Source organism: Ursus americanus, chromosome 12 (genome assembly GCF_024610735.1).
Source record: "Ursus americanus isolate L20-20 chromosome 12, mUrsAme1.1.p, whole genome shotgun sequence".
In the NCBI taxonomy this organism is placed as follows: Eukaryota; Metazoa; Chordata; class Mammalia; order Carnivora; family Ursidae; genus Ursus; species Ursus americanus.
Window position 1 is genome coordinate 39,903,303 of NC_142138.1, and position 18,565 is coordinate 39,921,867.

Here is an 18,565-nt window from a genome sequence, read left to right on the forward strand (position 1 = left end):
CATCAAGGTTGTAGGGCATGAAGAACTGATAGGGGTTCTCGTGCAGAGAACTGACGTGTGGCTTCCAACTTGGGTTGGCAGGTACCAGGTTGTTCTCGCTCTTCTACTTGTTACATCCAACCTCCTTTCTCAATTCCCTGCCCCTAGGACTTCAACCTCCAGCATAAAATGTAAAGAGAGCAGCGTTATATAGACTGTTCGCTTGCTCCCTTAATTGTATAAGAAGGAAATGCCCATAAAAAATTTCTTTCTTTCTCCTCCTGTCCTACATGTGTGTATATTTAACATATATATATATAATATACATAAGACCTTGCAATGTATATATTCATTATATATATCTATGTCTGTCTGTCCTTATCTATCTATCATCTATCTATCTATCATCTTGTTGGTTCTACTTCTCTAAGTTCATCCTGACTTATATACTGACTAAGGCTTTTTAGTAGTCTAAGCTTCAGGCATGTCCCTTCAGAGTTGGATCTGTTTTTCATATTGTCAGCCAAGAACACATTAACCAAGACTGAACCTTGACTATCATGCCAAAAGCAAAGAAACACTTCTTCCTAAAATAGTTCATTTGGCAAAGGGACATTAAAAAATGGGTAGGATTTTTTAACTGAAAATTGTATAAAAATATCTAAGAGGGGCTAATAAACATACCTGTTGGCTTACCTTGAACCCTACCCTAGAGATGCCCCAAAAGGAGACTGAGGTCAATGGATCTGAGAAAACAAAACTGTGTGAAACCCCTGGGAATAAAGAAAATGTTTGGATCAGGGTGTTTGTATGTGGGGAAGGTAAAGATGAGCAGCCCAGAGTGGACAAATATTTGTGTAATAGTGAAGTAATAGGCTGGGGGTGAGATTCTTAAATGTACTTATTACCTATTCCAAAACCACCATGATGAGAAAAATATTAGTAATTGCAGCCCAGTGACAGCCAGAAAGACAGGGTGACATCAAGATGATACAGAGGTCTGGTTGAATTGGAGAGTGGAAGGCCATGGGTATAGCCATTATTCGCCTTCTTAAAAATACGAAACTATTAGAGGTATGCAAGCCAAGAAAGATAAAAAACGAAAGCTATGCATTTTTTACACATGAAGTGGAATTGATGGGCCAAACAGAACATGAATCATGAATTTAAAATAATCATAATAAACATCCTGAAATATATAAGTTGGTATATTGATAACATGAAATAGTTACAAATGATAAAGAGAAATCAACTCAAAATCTAAGGAAAATATGGTAGACCAAAGAACTTCACAGACATGTAAAATGGCAGACACATCTCAAAAATAAATTAGTGAATTGGAGGATAACATCAAGAGGTTCTCTCAGCAGACAAAAAGGAGGCATAAAAGAAAAGTTAAAAGATACAGAGGATAAAAGAGGAGATACCAAAATATGAGTAATAGAAGACCCAGAAGGAGAGGTACAAGTAAATGAAAGAAAAAATATTTGATGAAATATCCAAGAATTTACCAGCAACAGAAATGAAACACATTTGATTAAAAAGATCACATTTCCAAACAAGAAAGATAGCAGGGGGAAAATCCTTACACCTGAATACACGATAGCTAGGTTTAAAAGCATCAAAGTCAAAAAGTCAAGTCTCAAAGTTGCTAGAGAGGAAAAGCAGACCAGTAGAAAGGAAAGTGCTTGAGTGACATCAGACTTCACTGAGCAGAGAAAAAATAGGCAAGAAAATAGGGGTCATAAAGAAGATTTGTGTTCTGTCTCTAATGCAGTATTGTCAGATGCAGAGTCACGAAAGCTACATTTACTCTCCCCTTCACTGTAGCTCTGTCAGCACAGGAGCCCGGAGAGAGTGAAGGCTGCGTGCTGGCAGCCTTTCCTTACGCACTGGCTTACTCACACTGTTCCCCTGATGGCCTGGGGGGTGTTCGTCAGAGCCTCTTCATCTCCCCACTTTGCCTGGAGCAAAGAAAGTGTTTCAGTAAATGCTTCCAAATTTGCTGTACTGGTCTAAAAGTCCATGATATTTCTTCTCTATTGAGAATTTGATCAATTAAACCAACTCAACAAATTTAACCAATAAACTATGGAAATGGAATAAACCAAACCTATCCCATCAACAAATGTTTATTATATATAACCCAAAGCACCAGGTCCTATGAAAATGTCAGCATGGATGAAGTCCGACTCCTGAAAAAAAAAATGTAGGACTTAATGGCTTATATGCAAAAAGTGAAGGTACAACATATCTTAAGTCACAAGCAGGGGAGGGAGAAGCCTGATTCAGGAATTCAGAGGAATGAGGCATCAGCTTCATTCAAAATGATAAGGGAAGTCTTCATGGAAAGAATGGCATTTAACTTGGGGTTCTGAAAAAAATGATAAGATTTCAAGAGGCAACAAACTGTGCTTGGATTCCAGGTGGAAGAAATAGCAGAAGCACAGGAGAAAAGATTCTGAAACCTTCAAAAAGCCAAGTGTCGCTGGAAGTGAGGGTGCACAGAGGATAATAGTAGATAAGTCTGAAAAGACTGGGAAGGTCCAGATTACGGAGGACTTCAAAGCAAGCCCAGGGAGCCGGACTAAATATGGTGGGTCTGCAGACTACTGAAATTTTATGAGCCAGGGGAGAGCATGGTGAAAACCAGGGGACTGAATGAAGCTTAATTTTGCACCAATAAAACATAGATATTGGTTGGAGAAATCCTAGCGTCAGAAAGAAGACCGCACTAATTTGAGTAGAGAAATAATTAGATCACAAACTAGGAAGATGGTAATAGCCAAGAAAAGGAGGCATGTGACAGTGACAACTCAGCTATTGGTCAGGTATGGATTTGTAGAAAAAGAGAGCTGGATGGCTGATGGGGTTTCTGCAAAACATCTGCAACTCCTGGAAGAGAAGGCATCATGTCTTATCTTTATTTCAGTGGATGGGAAGAAAGAATATATATGTGTGCATTTTTTTTTCCATTCAAGAACCAAGTCACAGTTGTTTGTTTTTTTTTTTTTTCATGAAAACGTGTTCTTTACAACTGTTGGACTAAAAAGTATTTTATCCAAAGGATCCAGATAGCTTGAATTTCTACCTCTCTTCTTCAGCTGCCAGACAATGACAATGCCAATCCCGTTTGATTATTTTGAGTTAATTACCTTTCATAAAGTTTAATTTAACATTTTGAAAGCCTAGAAGCAGCCAAAACTTGCCTTGAGTTCCCAAATCTTCCCAGGCATTTGGATTCGTGAAAACTGTAAAGACCAAGGCGGGGGTGGAATCTTGTTTTGCAAGAGAAAACTCACAGTGAGCAATATAAAGCAGATTTACTTCAATTTAATATGGATAATCATATGCAGGTCTAGAGTCTTTATATTTCATAGCTCTCCTTAATTTCACATCTTCCTACTGCAGACAGCACAGACATAAAACATTTCATCACAGTGTTTAGGGATTTGTTTTTTCCTTAAAAGAAAAAAAAAAAAGGGAAAGGGAAAAAAAAACAAGTTCTTCCCTAATAGCATATACTCTCCAAACTCCCAGTTATATTATTTACAACGATGTTTTCTATGTCAGGGTTACAAAACTGCACCGACGTGTCTAACTGAGAATCAACTGAGAAATGCACAACGAAGGGAGAAATACTAGACACAGCGCTACGTTTTTTTGTCGCTGTTTTGTTTTTGTTTTCAGGCCTCATTTTAAAGATAAGTGTTACTGATAAAATGAACATTTTACTACTAAATATTTGCCATGATGCATTTTAATCACATCAATTGCCAGCTCTTCGCTCTAAAGGAACAAGCGTTATCACCCCTTTTAGAATTTGCCATGTGTCTTGCCTTCCTTTAAACGTGAGCACAGTTAATGCGCACATGGCGGGGTGGGGCCTGGGTGTGCGCACACACCTGCACACATGTATACACAAAGAATCTACTGCAGATCACCAACCACCCTGGTTATCAAAAGTTAATGGACTCTGAAATTGATACAATTCCAATATTGCGGCTCATAAAAATCAGGGTGATATTTTATTTGTGACCTACATCATTCACATTTAAGATCCAGAGGGAATTAGGACACCCTTCTGCATTTCACCTACATAGCTGCTTCTTTCATTTTTTGGACAGTGTTCTTTTTTACATCGTGGTAAGATACACGTAATATACAATTTGCCATCTTAACCATTTTAAGTGCACGGTTTGGTAGTGTTAAGAACATGTACACTGTTGTGGAACCAGTCCCCAGAACTCTTTCCTCGTCATGCAAAACTGAAACTCTACACCCATTAAACAATTCCCCATTTACCTCTCCCCTTAGGTAACCATTCTACTTTCTGTCTCTGTGAGTTTGACTACTCAAGGTACTGCGGAGGAGTGGAATCATACAACATAGTTTTTTTTGTGACTGGCTTATTTCACTTAGCATAATGTCCTCAACGGTCATCCCTGTTGTACTATGGGTCAGTGTTTCCCTCCTTTTTAATGCTAAATAATACTCCATTGTATACATGTACTGTATTTTGTTTATCTCTTCGTCTGTTGATGGACACCTAAGTTGCTTCCACCTTTTGGCTATTGTGAATAACTTGCCATGAGCATGGGTGTACAAATATCTGCTTGAGCTCCTGTTTTCACTTCTTTTGGGTGTATACCTGGAAAGGGAGTTGCTGGATCGTATGGTAGTTCTAGTTTTAATTTTTTGAGGAATTGTCAAACTGTTTTCCATCGAAATTGCACCATTTTCTATTCTCACCATCAGTGCACAGAGGTTCCAATTTCTCCACAACCTTGCCAACAGTTGTTATCTTCTGTTTTTCTTTTTTTTTTTCTTCTTTGATAGTAGCCAACCTAATGGCATGTGTCTTGCCTTCCTTTGGGCGTGAGGTGGTAGGTATCTCACTGCAGTTTTGACTTACATTTCCCTGGTGATTGGGGATGGTGCACATCTTTTCATGTGCTATTGGTCTATATGACGCCTTTTGACTTACTGACCAAAACAAGCATGAAGGCAAGGATGGGAAACACAATTCCTAAATTTCTCAGGACTTTGGAGTAGCAATCAACAAACATTTATTGAGTATATTCTCAAGAGGAGCCCTAACCCTGGGCTAGGGTTAGAGATTTTTAAAGATAAATAAAATGGAGGACTTGGAGAGGAGTCTGCCTGCAGGAATGTGGTGGGGAAGACAACATGCGTGTAGTAATGTGGTGACCCTCCTTGTGACCGCGGATGCCTTGGGGAATTCCTAGCACTGGGACATGATATGCCACAGCTTTCCTATTTTTTTTTTTAACAAATGAATAAACTCATTCTTCATATATGTGATCTTCAAAAGAACACTCCAGAGCAAACTTTTTATGCTTTTTCCAAGCGATGAGCTTTACATACACTACATATGTGATCAACATACACTACACTCTTGTAAGTCTTCTGAAAACAGTTGCCTTTGAAGAGGTGTGAATTTCCCTTACTTTCCCTAAAAGGGTGTTAACTTCAAAAGGCGACCTGGTGAGTGTTAAAAAATTAACACATTTAAGTCAGTAGCCAAAACATCACCCGCGGATCTGTGAACCTGAAGCTGAACCGGTAGACTGAGCTGATGCCGATTTGGATGCCAGAAAAGTCATCACTCAGCACTAATCTGCACCAATGGAAATTTGCTCTTCCCTTAGGTTAAGGAGAGGAAAGGATTTGGAGGATGGTGATGTTAGCAGGGCATAAAAGCAGAAGGCAGCTAGTTATAAAATCTTCTAGACCCTTCTAACCCCTTAAACTTGCTTTAAAAGCTGCTTTACTGCAGAGAATGTGCACTTTAGCTGGCAATCATAAAAAGAAACCTCTTTTTATTAACAGCGGAATTGTTTATTTGTGGAGAAAATTGACTGGAATATCTTTGCTGGGCCCCTTCCTCTCCCTTCTCTCCTTGCTTCTCATCCAGTCAGGACACAAACATAGACATTTTTTTCCTCGGGTTCCCTGTCCCTTCGTATGGCATCTCCCAATATGTTGCTTGGCTCCCCTTTTCTCTGCGTAGCCCTTGTTCGGAAATGATCTTAACTACGAGATTCTGGTCAACACAAGTATCGCAAATGCAGAAGTACTGCTGTCAGGCTCACATCGGGGACTTTGAAGGCTAAAAGGAGCTGTCTGAGGGCGCCTGGATCTACCCTCCTGCCTCCGGGCACGACTGCACTTAGCGGATGCCATTCCAAAGGATTTCATGCCACATAGAGGCAAGACATCACAGTCTACTTGTGAAATACTAGGGAACATCAGGAGCAGAAAAAGAAAGCTGGTGTGTAACAGAGGTACTGAAAAAAAAGTTTTTAAAATACAGGTTTCTAAAAGAATTGGAGATCAAGAGGCCATGACCCAGGCTGCAGATTTGCTAAAGCTCCGAAGTAGTAGATGGTGCATGAGAGTTTCTAAAAGGGAAAGATCTGGCGGGGGAGCCGTCTCCTTAGTCACTGCTCGCAACTCTGACAATCACACACACGGATCCAAGCCCTGTAAGCCCACTGCTTGCTTGCCTGGGAGATGCGTTTCTAAAAGCTATCCCCACTCATTCACCAGGTCGGTCTTCTTTCATTCAACAGAGATTTATTAAGTGCTACCGGCCCGTCAGGCACTTTGCTGGGTGCTGAGAGTAGGGGGATGGACATGACCCATTAACTCCAGGAAGGGTCTCCAGGTCTAGGAGCAAAGGCCCAGCTAAATGTGAACCTCGGTGCAAGGTGATGGGCACAGCAGCAGCACCAAGGTGGGCTAGAAGCGTGCAGGGAAGAGAGACACCGTGTCCCTTGGTGAGTCAGTGAAGAAGATTTTGGAAGTTTTTCTTTGTCATTTTATTATTATCTGTCTCCTGATGCGTTTCTCCATTAGCATTTTCACTGGCCCAGGGGGCCTCTTCCCTTCTCCACCTCCTCTTCTGCTTTGGGTTTGGAGCCCAGGACAGAGACAACCGAGGGATATGAGGGATATATGCTTCGTTTTATTTAATTTGTTAGTACATATTAATATTTAGTGGGCTCTTACAACGTGCCAGCCACTTTCCTAAGCACTATACATGACTTAGGCTATTTTGTGGCCCTCGTAGCCTCCTTATGAGGTAGGTCCGTTTTCCATCATCGTTTGATAGCCGAGGAATCTGACGCATAAAGATGTTTCATAACTCCCCAAGGTAGCAAATGAAGTGGTGGGGCAGCCAGGATTTGAAACCAGGCGTAGGGCTGCAGAGGTCCTGTGCCCATGAGCCGTGAATGTAGTGGTTGACGTGGTCAGAAGAGCTGGAAGAAACATGTGCAGTCAAGAAGAGAAGCGGGCCAAGCCAGGACACTGAGCAGCGTGCGGACCCAGGGGGAGCTGATAGCAAAGATGGTGCCGGACAAGGTAGAGAAGATGACCCGATCTAGAGGACGTGCTGTCCTGCAAGCCCAGGGAGAGGAGAGCTTCAGGAGGACACAACCCCAGGCAGCTCATATTTTGAAAAGAGTGCTGAAGGGGGTAGGGCTGGGAGGTGAAGGCTTCCCCAAGTCCAGGTCATGACACTGACATGGTGTGGGCTTGGGAAGGTCACTTAACCCTCTGAGCTCTTTTTTCCTCGTTGTAAAATAGTGGTAATTTTTATGTACCACAGAGGTTTTTATAGAGCTCATGCCAGAGTAGTTTTTTGAAGACCATCTTGAATATAGTACAAAACATTCATTATGTGTTTTATTATTTATTTGTTTTATTTATACTGTTTATTTATACTATACTATGCTATTTATTTATACTATTATATAGTATAAAACATTCATTATGGTGTATTTATTATTATACCATTCCTCCTGAAACTGATTTAATTCAAACAGTAATGAAAATTGCCCCAAAGTTTCCTAATTTTTACTCTAAGTTATGCATAAATGTATATTCTATCTCCCTATAACTTCTGTGAGAAAAAGTAATATGATATAATTAATCCATATGACTATTAATGTCCTAAATTATTAGTTTATGCATGCAACGATTAACTAAAATTTTGGGTGCTTTTATACTACGTTTTGAGTAAAGTTCAAATCAAAAATATGTTCAACTTATCATTTCTTCATAAAGTAATTTACAATCTAGACCAGAAATCTATCTGTAAGCAAATAAGTGCAGTACAATGGTTCTAGACTAGGGGTGGCTTTGCCCCTCAATGGGACACTTGGTAATGGCTGGAGATATTTCTGGTCATTATGACGAGGTGGGAGTGGTGGTGCTAGTGGCATCCTATTGGTAGGAGTCAGTGATGCTGCTAATCTCCTACAATGTACAAGAGAACGTCCCCTCTCCCACCTCAACAAGAAATTATTCAGCCCAAAATGTCAATAAGGCCACAGTTGAGAATGCTGCTCTAGTGTAATGAACAAGGGGCTGTAATAGAGGATTTGAAAGATGATGCAAAGGAAGAAGCGCTAACACACTTCCTGGGAAAATCAGCAAATGACCTTGGCCTTAATAAGTACGTTTGGATCTTGTACAATCCACGCCAGAGATAATTCCCATTCCACTGAAACTTCTTAAATGACACTTGCATGTTTAAGCAGCTACACGAACTATTCAAAGCTTTCAGCACAACTCACTTGAATGGGAAATTTTCATGAGGTGCTCTTGTGCCAGGGCTTAGGCTATATTATATATTAGTTCCCTAGTATAGTTCACTAGTATCTAATTGCTTGTATATCATATTAGTCAGGGACTAAGTCGAGAAAATCAAAACCACTGTAGATATTTTGAAAAGAGGGAATTTGTAATTTAGATGATGGAAGAGCTGAGAAGCCAAAGAGGAAATAACCAGGCAACCCAGAGATTAGTGGGAAGCCATGACCACCCTGAGGGGTGAAGGAAACAAGAAAAGCTGATGGTATTAAGACCTAAAAGCTGGTAAAAATCAGCTGGGGCTAGAACCACAGAGACAGCTGCCTAGCCGAAGCTGGAATTGGGGAAGGAATTCTGTCAAGTAGGAGCTAGAACAATGGAGGAAATACAAAACAGCCAAAGATGTTACCTTAGAAGGTATTAGAGGGAGAAAGACACCATCTTCTCCCCTAGTCTCTTCTTCTTACCCGAGGGCTTCGTCCAGTCCTTCCCATTGGCTGAAAGGACCCCATAACTAGTTGGCAAGGGGTTCTGGGAAATGTAGTTCCCAGTGACACAGACGGAAGCGGGAGAAAGGTAGGGAAGGAGCACTAGGCAAACATCTGGCACTCACATCATTGTTAAGAAGATAAGGAATACCTATCCCTTAAAAAGAAAGTGGTCATTAACCTTAATTATATTTTAAATAAATAATATTTACTCAAATGTGTAATCAAAATGGCTGAGACATTTTTATGTTGGTGAATGACAAAGAAGCTCTCTGAAGTTTACTTTGTAGCATGCAACATCTAAGATTTCGTTTTCTTGTAGTTTCAAAACAAGGTGACTATACAAGACATTAGCTGTTAAATGGAATCATCACTTACTTGACTAAAGAGAACCCAGCCTTGTGACTATGCGTGAGAGTACAGTTAAGTGTTCAAGTAAAAGCAGATCAATGAGACGTGTGTGTCTGTAAATCTAATTAAACGTAGTTGTCATAACTACTGTATTATACTGGAAACTGTTGATATAGAAATAGTCTTGCCTGAGTACTTACATTTATGAGCTTATAGGGAAGACAAAATTGACATAATACGAAAATATTCTTTAATGTACTGAGCATTTGCAATTAATGCTCACACCAACATGCTTACCAAAGATGGCCCAGGATCTCTCCCTTCCAAAAAAGTTAAAGCTTCATGGGTTGTCATTTCATTGACTATCAAACATTGTACCACAAAAGGAAAACCAGACAAGTACATTATGGAGTGAAACAAAATCTTAACAAAATTAAGTTGATGACAGTGATTCTGAGAGCCAATGACAATGACCAAAACCGGTAACAAAGGAGAATCTTATCAAAATAAACCAGTTAACAAATAAAGAAGAGAAATGGACAAAAAGAGTAAATGGAACTTCAAATGAGAATGATTTTAGTATTTAAGGATTAATAGAGGCCTCACGGAAAACTAGTTTCCTGAATATTACAAAAATGTTTATGATCACATAGTAGGTTAAATTTGAAATAAATGTTCAATCAGGCTATCATCAAATAGCTTTGAAAAACATCACCCCAAAAGTAATCACTTGATCCATTCTTTGCTCATTTTTAGAATTAAAGCTGGTTGGAAATATAATTGAAATGGTGTTATTTTAGATAAAATAGTACACTTACTTTCATATGTGCTAGATTCTATTTTAATATGAAATCACAGTAAAATGCGTTTTCACAATTGCTTATGAAAACTTGGTCCCCATTTAACGTGGATTCCCTGTAAGTGGGCTCCTCTCATAAAAATCATCTTCAAATAGAAAAGCTGTGCTAGTCCTCTCCCGGCACTAGAGTGTCATTTGTTTATGTTTGTCTCCCACTCTAAACACTGAGTCCCTGGAAGTAGTCAGGGACAGTGACACAGGCAGTCACTTCAATATCACTGCAAAGTACCATCTACAGCTTTTCTGGTGCACAGATTGGTTCAAAAGCCAATTGCTGTAACTTTTAAAAAGCGATCGAAATAGGAACAGATAATAGAGGAAGCAGACTCATAAAATGTTATAGCCGAAAGGGACTTTAACATCATCTAGTGTCCATCCCCTCATTTTACGATTGAGGAAACTGAAGAGTCGAGAGCCGTTAAGTTGTCCGGTGTCACACCGCTCGCTGTGGCAGAGCTGTTACTTGAAACCAGGTCTCTGGACTCCTGTCTCCAGCCTCGTCCTACACGGCACGTCAGCGATCAGAGCAGGTGATGAGCTCTGTGCAGCCGAGGGCGTTGCGTCTTTCAGGGACCCGGCGGGACTGGGCGCTGGGTAATGGGCCACGTGCTCTGTGATTCGCAGGCACGGTATTACACGGCGGGGGCAAACCCAGGCTCGGCGGCCGGACAGCCTGGGTTTTAGGAGGCTCAGCCCCTTCCTAGCTGAGCGACCTTGGGCAGCTACCTAATCGCTCTGTGCTTCAATTTCCTCAATATTTTCTGAGGGCCTACTATGCACTATTGTTATATTCTGATAACAGCAGAGGGTCTACGTTTAGCTCATCTTTACGTAAAGCTACTTAGAATATGGCCTGGCTCCCAGTAACCTCTCAGCCGTTGGGGTGTGAAAGATGGAGGAGCTAGCAGGTGGGTACCAGAGATCAGAGGCACAGCAGGAAGAGCTGTGTCGGAAAACCGCCTACATCAGCTGAGCAACTCGCCTGAGGCTGGTTGGATCGTGTCAGAAGCACCTGGGTGCTCTCCACTCTTCTATGGGATCGGCTCTGCGTATTTACCTATTTAAGTGGAAGATTCAGTAAACCTATAGTTCATGGTCTTTCTCACCTCTTAACTCTTTATTTCCCCCTCAAAGTCTTGAGTTACAAATGAATTCAGATATTGTTAAGATGCCAGAACAGATCACAGTCATTAGTCTGGTTTTCTGATAGGGAGCAACTCATCGTTGAGAGTTCGGATCAACAAAGCCTTGAAGAATTGAAGGTCTGGCCGGAAGCAGCCTCGTGTGGCTGACACAGATAAACCACCACTTATGATGCGAGCTACACACGTGGGCCCGCATGTGCACAAACCAACACAGCAGCTTGGATTCAACTCTCCGATTCCGTGCTGCAGACAGATTTAAGTTCATGCACATCAAATTTCCTCACAAACTTTGTCAGTAAGGTACTGGTCACAGAAAATATGTCTTTAAGGCCAGTAGAATTAAGACTTCCTATTTAATAAAAACATTTGTTGAATAAATCTAGCCTAATTCCTCTGAAGTCTGGATCCCATGCTAATTTGCATAATCTATCAATCCCGTTCTTAAACTTTCCCGAGAAGTAGCTTCTTCAACCTTGCCTAGAATTTCCTTCCAGTTTTCACAAAAAATGCCAGGCAACTAGCTAAATTACAAGAGGAGAATCTGAAGGAAACAGACAATCCCACAGGTATGTCTCCAATCCCTCTACCCTAGTCCATCAGACTAGGTAGTGCTAATACTATTTTATTCCCTCTTTTAAAGTTGCAGAGAAAAATACCCAAACTATTATAAGATCAGTCCTGCATGGGGGGTCGGAGGGGGACTCAATCCAGGAGGATTCTTGAGGATTGTGAAACGCTCCTTCTAAAAATTAGAGAAGAAAGGACACAAAAGACCAATAATTGAACATCCGATGCAAATGGAATTAAACTGTGAAAACCTCCAGGGAACAAAGAAAATTCAGTTAAGCTTTTGTTTGTCTGTAAATATATCAATCATTCTTTCAATATTTATTGAAAGGCAGTGAAGGGGGGGTTAGGAGCTTGGGCTTTGGAGTCAGGTACACATGGAGTCATGTCCTGGTTCTGCCACTTACTAAGTGTGAGATCTCAGATAAGTTGCAAGCATCTCTGAACCTCCGTTTTATCAATTATAAAATGAGGATACTATGGTAACTACCTCATAAGGTGGTGAGGATTGAATCAGATAATGCATAGAGTGTACCTTGCATTGTTTTGACACCTATAAGCATTACTTTGCTCTGTGCCTACTGAGTATTATATGCAGGCAATTAATGAAGCAAAGTCCCAAGTATCTTGGAGGTATGTTCTCGTTGAAAGTATAGGAAATTGACCACACACACACATACACAGACATCTCTATCTCTGTCAATCAATCTTTCGATATATATATCAACCACCCAATTTAAAGCAATGTAAAGAGAGAGAAAAGGATGGAATTGGCTGATGTTACTACTTTATATAAGGAGTTCTAGAAAAGCCTCTATGACTACTGACATCCAAACAGAGACTGAAAGGAAGTGGGGCAGTAAGACCTGCAGACACGTAGGAGTCAGGTGCTTCAGGCAGAGGGAACACTGCAAGAGCCCCAGGGCAGGAGAGTACAGTGGTGTGCTGGAGGAACCACAAGGAGGCCAGCGTGGGTATGGCAGGTCCAAAGGCAGCCGGGGCAAGAACAAGGAGGTCATTGTAGGTTGCTCGTGAGGAGCTGGAATTTAATATTGAGTGAGGCGGAAGTCATGGGAGGGTTCTAAGCGAGAAGTGACATGAACTGACTTGGGTTTTGAAAGGATCACTTGGTCTCTGAGTAGAGAATGACCTGCAGGGCGGGGAGAGCAGTTAGGAGGGTTTTGCAATAATGCAAGTGGGAGATGATGGAGGTTGGACTAAGCGGGGAATGGAAGAAGGGGTGTGTCGTGGTCAGAGTCTGGATATATTTTGAAAGTAACTCTAAAAGGCTCTGCTGCTGAATTTGATGTGTCTTATGAGAGGAAGAGAGAAATCAATGATGATGACAAGGTTTTAGTCTGCCTACGAGAAATACAGGGACTGCTGGGGCACCTAGGTGGCTCTGATGGGACCAAGCGTTCTACTCTTGATTTTGACTCAGGTCATGATCTCAGGGTCATGAGCTCCGTGCTGGGGTGTAGGTAGATTTGCTTGGCTTAACTTCCTGAAACAATATAAAATAAAACAGGGCCTAGCCGCGGAAGGAGGCTTTTTCCCTCTGTACTTTTGGCCTTCCCACCTTCTTCCTGGAATGCAGAAAGGGGACTTGAGTTGCAGCAGCTGTTGGTGATAATAAGAACTAGATGTGTACCATGAAGACGGTAGTGCTGGAAGATAGGAGAGTGGGTTCTTGATGTCACCATAGAGCAGTGACGTCTGCCCCAGACCAAGTGACACAAATAAGCCTGTCATGTCAATCAAGTTTTCTGTTACTCATAGCAGAACGCATTCTTAACTGATACAAAGGTATACTGAACATCCTAGTGGAGATAATGAGGAGGTAGTTTGAAAATATAGAGGTTAGGTCTGAAAATATGGGCCAGGACATTGGCAGGATGCAGATGGTATTCAAAGCTGTGGGGTGACTGGATAAGCTCACAGGGAGAGCGAGTATGGGGAGCAAAGGGGGGCACTCTGAGTGGGGAGCCTGTGGTGCTCCGGGATCGGAGTCAGAGAGAGAGGAGAATCAGAAAAGGAGATGGAAGGGGCATGGCCAGCCAGTGAGAAGCCGATCCATGTGGCATCTGAGCAGTGCCTTGAAGGGTGTCTTTCAAGAAAGGAGTGATCAGCTGTGTCAGATGTTAATGGGAGCTGACGTAAAACGCATCCATGGACGTGGAACTACGAGGTCATTGGTGACGTTCACAAGAGCATTGCCAGTGCAATGTGCAGGAGCTAGACTTCTTACTGTATATCTACTGTGCCCAGACTCTGATGGGACCGAGGAGTATCAGAAACTAGCCAGTGCACTATCTCCCTTTTCGTGGAAACAAACCACCGATCAACCATCTCAACAAACAAAAGGACAGTTTTCATTGATTGAACTTCAGTAAGTGAGGGAGAGGATGACTTTCTTTTTCTGCTAATAATGATAACATTTCCACAGTCTTCTTGTCTGGTTATGAACCTTGGGAGAGAGACAGGGGCGATGAGCATTTAGAGGAGGATGGGACTGAGCTCCGGCTCTTCCCCCCCTTTCTCATCGTGTCACAGCCTGAACGGGTCATTGACCCCACCTGCGCTCATTTCCTCATCCCTACAGAAGATTGGACTAAGATGCCCTTCCAATTCTAATCTGCTGCATTTCTAGACTAATTAATGGATATTTTCAAATTCATAGTGTCCAAAACAGCATTCAGCATGTTGTGGGCACTCAAGAAACGTATTTTAATAAAGAGTGAATATACATGTAAAGAGACCTCGACACGATGTTAGGTGACTTCTCTGGTCAGAGCTGGCAAGTCGGGGAGCCAAGTGCTTGGTCTTCCAACTCCAAGGTTAGTGATGGATTTTCCCGAGATGGCAAGATTTAAAATATACAGTCTTTCTGTCCGTAAAAACACCTCTCTCCTCTTGCACATTTACAATGATATGGATGCTAGCCAAGTAAAATAGCCAAGTCTCCTTGACTAATTGGTCTGGACGTCAGAGATACATACACCTCACGACTACTAGGACAACGGATTCGGATACTACAGTTACTGTTTAAAATAGCTCAGTGTTTCTTTAGTTAAAAGGCAAGAACAAAGTCATTCAAAGAGTAGAGAAAATATTTTTATTTTTATTTTTGGAAGGTTTATTTGTTTGAGTCCTCAAAGTAAAAATGCCCCAAATTCCCACACAAGCAGAAACATAGTTAAGCTGCACGGTTCTGTCTTGAGTATGCAAATATCACAGCCCAGTCTTATGTCAGCTTGAAAGATAATGTCATGCAGAAAATTAAGACCATCTGATGAAATCATGTTATGAAATGTGGCTTGAGAGAGCAGCTTTTTGTGTGTTAAGATTTGATATATTTTCACACCAAAACTCAAATGAACAGGCAATGGAGCCTCAATTAATGCAAAATTTGAAAATTTCAGACAAATTTACAAGGTGTTTACTGAGGAGAAAAGGGAGGGGGGCCATCTTAAATACTGTCTTCTGGTAACAGCCTTGATTTGATGTTCTGTGTCTGAGGAACCGAATGCCTCAGCTTTTCATTTAGAGTTTTGAATGTAATCTGATGGCAGTTTGGATATAATAATGATGCATTTATTGTTAATTTCCTTAAAGCCTTACTATCTAACAATGTAGACCATTATCACCCCAAATACTTTCTGAGTTTGTAGGGATTTCCATATTCCACAGTGCACAGAAGCCAGCTCCGAAGCAAGGCTGAAGAGGAATATATGAGAAGCAAGAATATATTTCCTTAGTAACTAGCTGGGCTTTTTTTTCATCTCTGCAGACCTGTTTTCCAGAAGATGGGAAGGAGACTTGACAGGACTTTATTGGTTCATAAATTAACTTGGTAGATTTACAATCATTACTTGGAATGCCAGGAACTCTTTTTAGGAACTTATTTTCAAGAGAGAAAAAAAAACGCGTTTAACTCAGAATATGAAATTGGCGCTGCAGTTGGCCTAGAAGAAGATGGGTTCGTTTGTTTTTCACCTATGGTCCTGATCTCATCTGCCACTGACATGGTTATTTTTGGCCGAAGGGAATATTTAAACAGATATTCATGATTACGTTTTCTTTCCAGGGTAAATGAATAAACAATAAACCATCATAAGCCATGTGATGACTAAGGTGTAGTCAGTCAAATCCGTTGGCTTCTCTAAGAGACGATGATGAAGTGGAGAAGGTCAAATGAGCACCAGGCAATAGTCTGAAATATCCGTTGCTTCCTTCTAACCAGCAAGTCCAATCCAGGAGTGAAGAAAGATAGGTTAATATCTGGGTGACCTTCTCCTCCAGACTCCCGCCCAAAGCCAACTTTTGGAGATAAATGGCCCCATCCTGAGCAGACCTCTGGGCTCAGAGTTCATGGGAGAGGTATTCTCCGAAGTGCGTAAGTAAAGGAGATTTTATACTGACGAGGGGTGGGGAGAAATTCCTACCATGTCTATTGGACCGAAACTCCCTGCCTGTTTATCTTGTTTGGTTCATGCCAAAAAGAGAGCTACACAGAGGTCTCCAGACTTTCAGAAGAATGGACACAGAAGGGCAAATATTTCAATTGAGTGCCCTACACTCTGTGGAAAAACATAGGCTGCTAATGAAAAAATTGTTCATTTGGCCAAAGCAAACTGGGACCCTATATTTTGCTGTGATCTGGGCAAGCAAATAAAAAAAATTTTTTTTTCAAATAAGAGGGGGCTAATTATAGAAGGCAGAGACGAGGTAAAATAGCTCCTTGTTCAGAAGCTTCCACATATTTTCCTGAGATGAAGAGCAAATATTTTGTTTAAATAGCAAGCAATTTTCTATAAAAGTGCTCCTGCTTGGAAATGCTCTTTATGATTTATTGCTGCCTTTTAACCTGAAAAAAATATTAATAACTGAGGAGCCCTTGTTGGTATCTTTATTATGCTTAAACCCAAATAGCCATAATATTATAACTGGTGTGGTCACATTCAATATTTTCCTTTCATGAATGCAGCATGGGCTTATTAAGAGAGACCAGAAAATAAAACTGGAGGCGACCTTCCAGACTTTAGCTTTGTGGAGATACCACGGCGGTAAAAAGGAAGCTAACTTTTAGAAGAAGGTGGGGTGAGGCCATGCAGAGACTCCCTCCACGTTTTCCCGTTTTCTACAGATAGAGCACTCTCTCTGCGCATGGGTTCATGTCATCATTCAGCTGTTTCTTCTGGCAAAGCCGGAATCCAGAACAGAATCTCAGTGAAAACGAAACCAATAAATTAGATCTCTTTGTGAGCAATTTGCCGTTAGTTCTATGGTCCTTGCTATTAAGATTCTTTATTTACTTCACCGAGAGATTTCTGCTGACAAGTCCATCCATTTACCACTAGCCTAGATAACATGATAATAAACAAAATGTCAAAAAATGTATTCACGGGATCTTCCCCGTTCCCACCCCTTTCCCCTTCTCCTTTATCGTCAAGCTGGTATATTAAAAAATCATTGGAGCTAAAAAGTTTAAAACTGACACAGTGGCAAAGGCTTTTAGTTTAGCTAATTAATTATACCTTGCGATGCCGTTTGTGTATTCTGTATTTATAATTATATGGATACACACCCACACATAAATGTCACACCCAAAGCTGGGCCGGTCAGAAGGGCAAGAATCTTTCAGCTCCTGCTGCTTCTGTTCCTGATCTGATTTGGCTAATAATCACGTCTCCAGAATGGGAAGGTGGAATGGAGGCATACTGCGGGAAAGGAAATTTTCCATTTTATGCTTATGGATGATTCCCAGAGGAATCTTTTGTTTCAAAGTATCTTTCGAGTCCTTTGGGTGAAAGGCAAACGCTGAGCAGTTCTATCTCGCACATAACTCCAATGGAGACACCTATAATACAAAACAGAGATCCCCCGAGGGCACCGTTATACATTTATTATAAAGCAAAGATTAAAACAATTTTATGGAAATTAAAGATAATATGGAACATTTGTCTCTCTCTCAGTCAAAGAGTAACATGAAGCAGTTCAACAAACAGCTCCAGGCAGTTCCACGCGAGGTGATCGAATGGCTGGGGCTAAGGGGCATGCAGGACGAAGGCGGCAGATTGCGAGGCGTGGGTTTTTTTACCAGGGCATCTTGCCGGTGCTTGGCAACTGCGCTGAGTGAAAAATGATACGCCTGCAAAATCAGAACAATGGGCCAGTCGAAGGGTACTTAGGAGGTTGGCCCTTCTGAAATCGATCTCAGCAGGATGGGATACAAGCTGCGGGGTGGGGACCAGGAGTGGTGCTCGGGAGAGCTTTTTATGTTTTGTCTGTTTGGGGGAGTGTGTGTGTGTGTGTGTGTGTGCGCGCGCGCGCGCGTGTGCGTGTGTGTGCACGCGCGTGGTTTGTTCTGTTCCTACTCGATTCACATGCTCACTAGAAAAAGAATGTACAAAAGCTGAAAATTTGCAAAAACTCCAAGCTGGTAGCACTTCCCTTTCTTATATAATAGAATCCTGTTACCAAAAATGTGGTTGTCAGAGGAGAGTAAAACATCTGTGTTAAGCGAGAGATACTCTACTTCATTTGCACACAGG

General features: G+C 41.4%; 1 long non-coding RNA gene across 2 annotated transcripts in view; it reads right to left on the reverse strand.

The window, feature by feature from the left end:
* Window positions 1–7,010: 7,010 nt before the first annotated feature.
* LOC123795245 (uncharacterized) overlaps window positions 7,011–18,565 on the reverse strand; it is a 170,904-nt gene continuing 159,349 nt past the window's right edge. Inside the window, exon 4 of one of the 2 annotated variants that reach the window (XR_006780417.2) lies at window positions 7,011–7,265. This is a non-coding gene — a long non-coding RNA (uncharacterized LOC123795245). Of the gene's footprint in view, window positions 7,266–15,151; window positions 17,872–18,565 lie in introns of those variants that run through there. The other variant, XR_015726294.1, reaches the window with a different exon arrangement.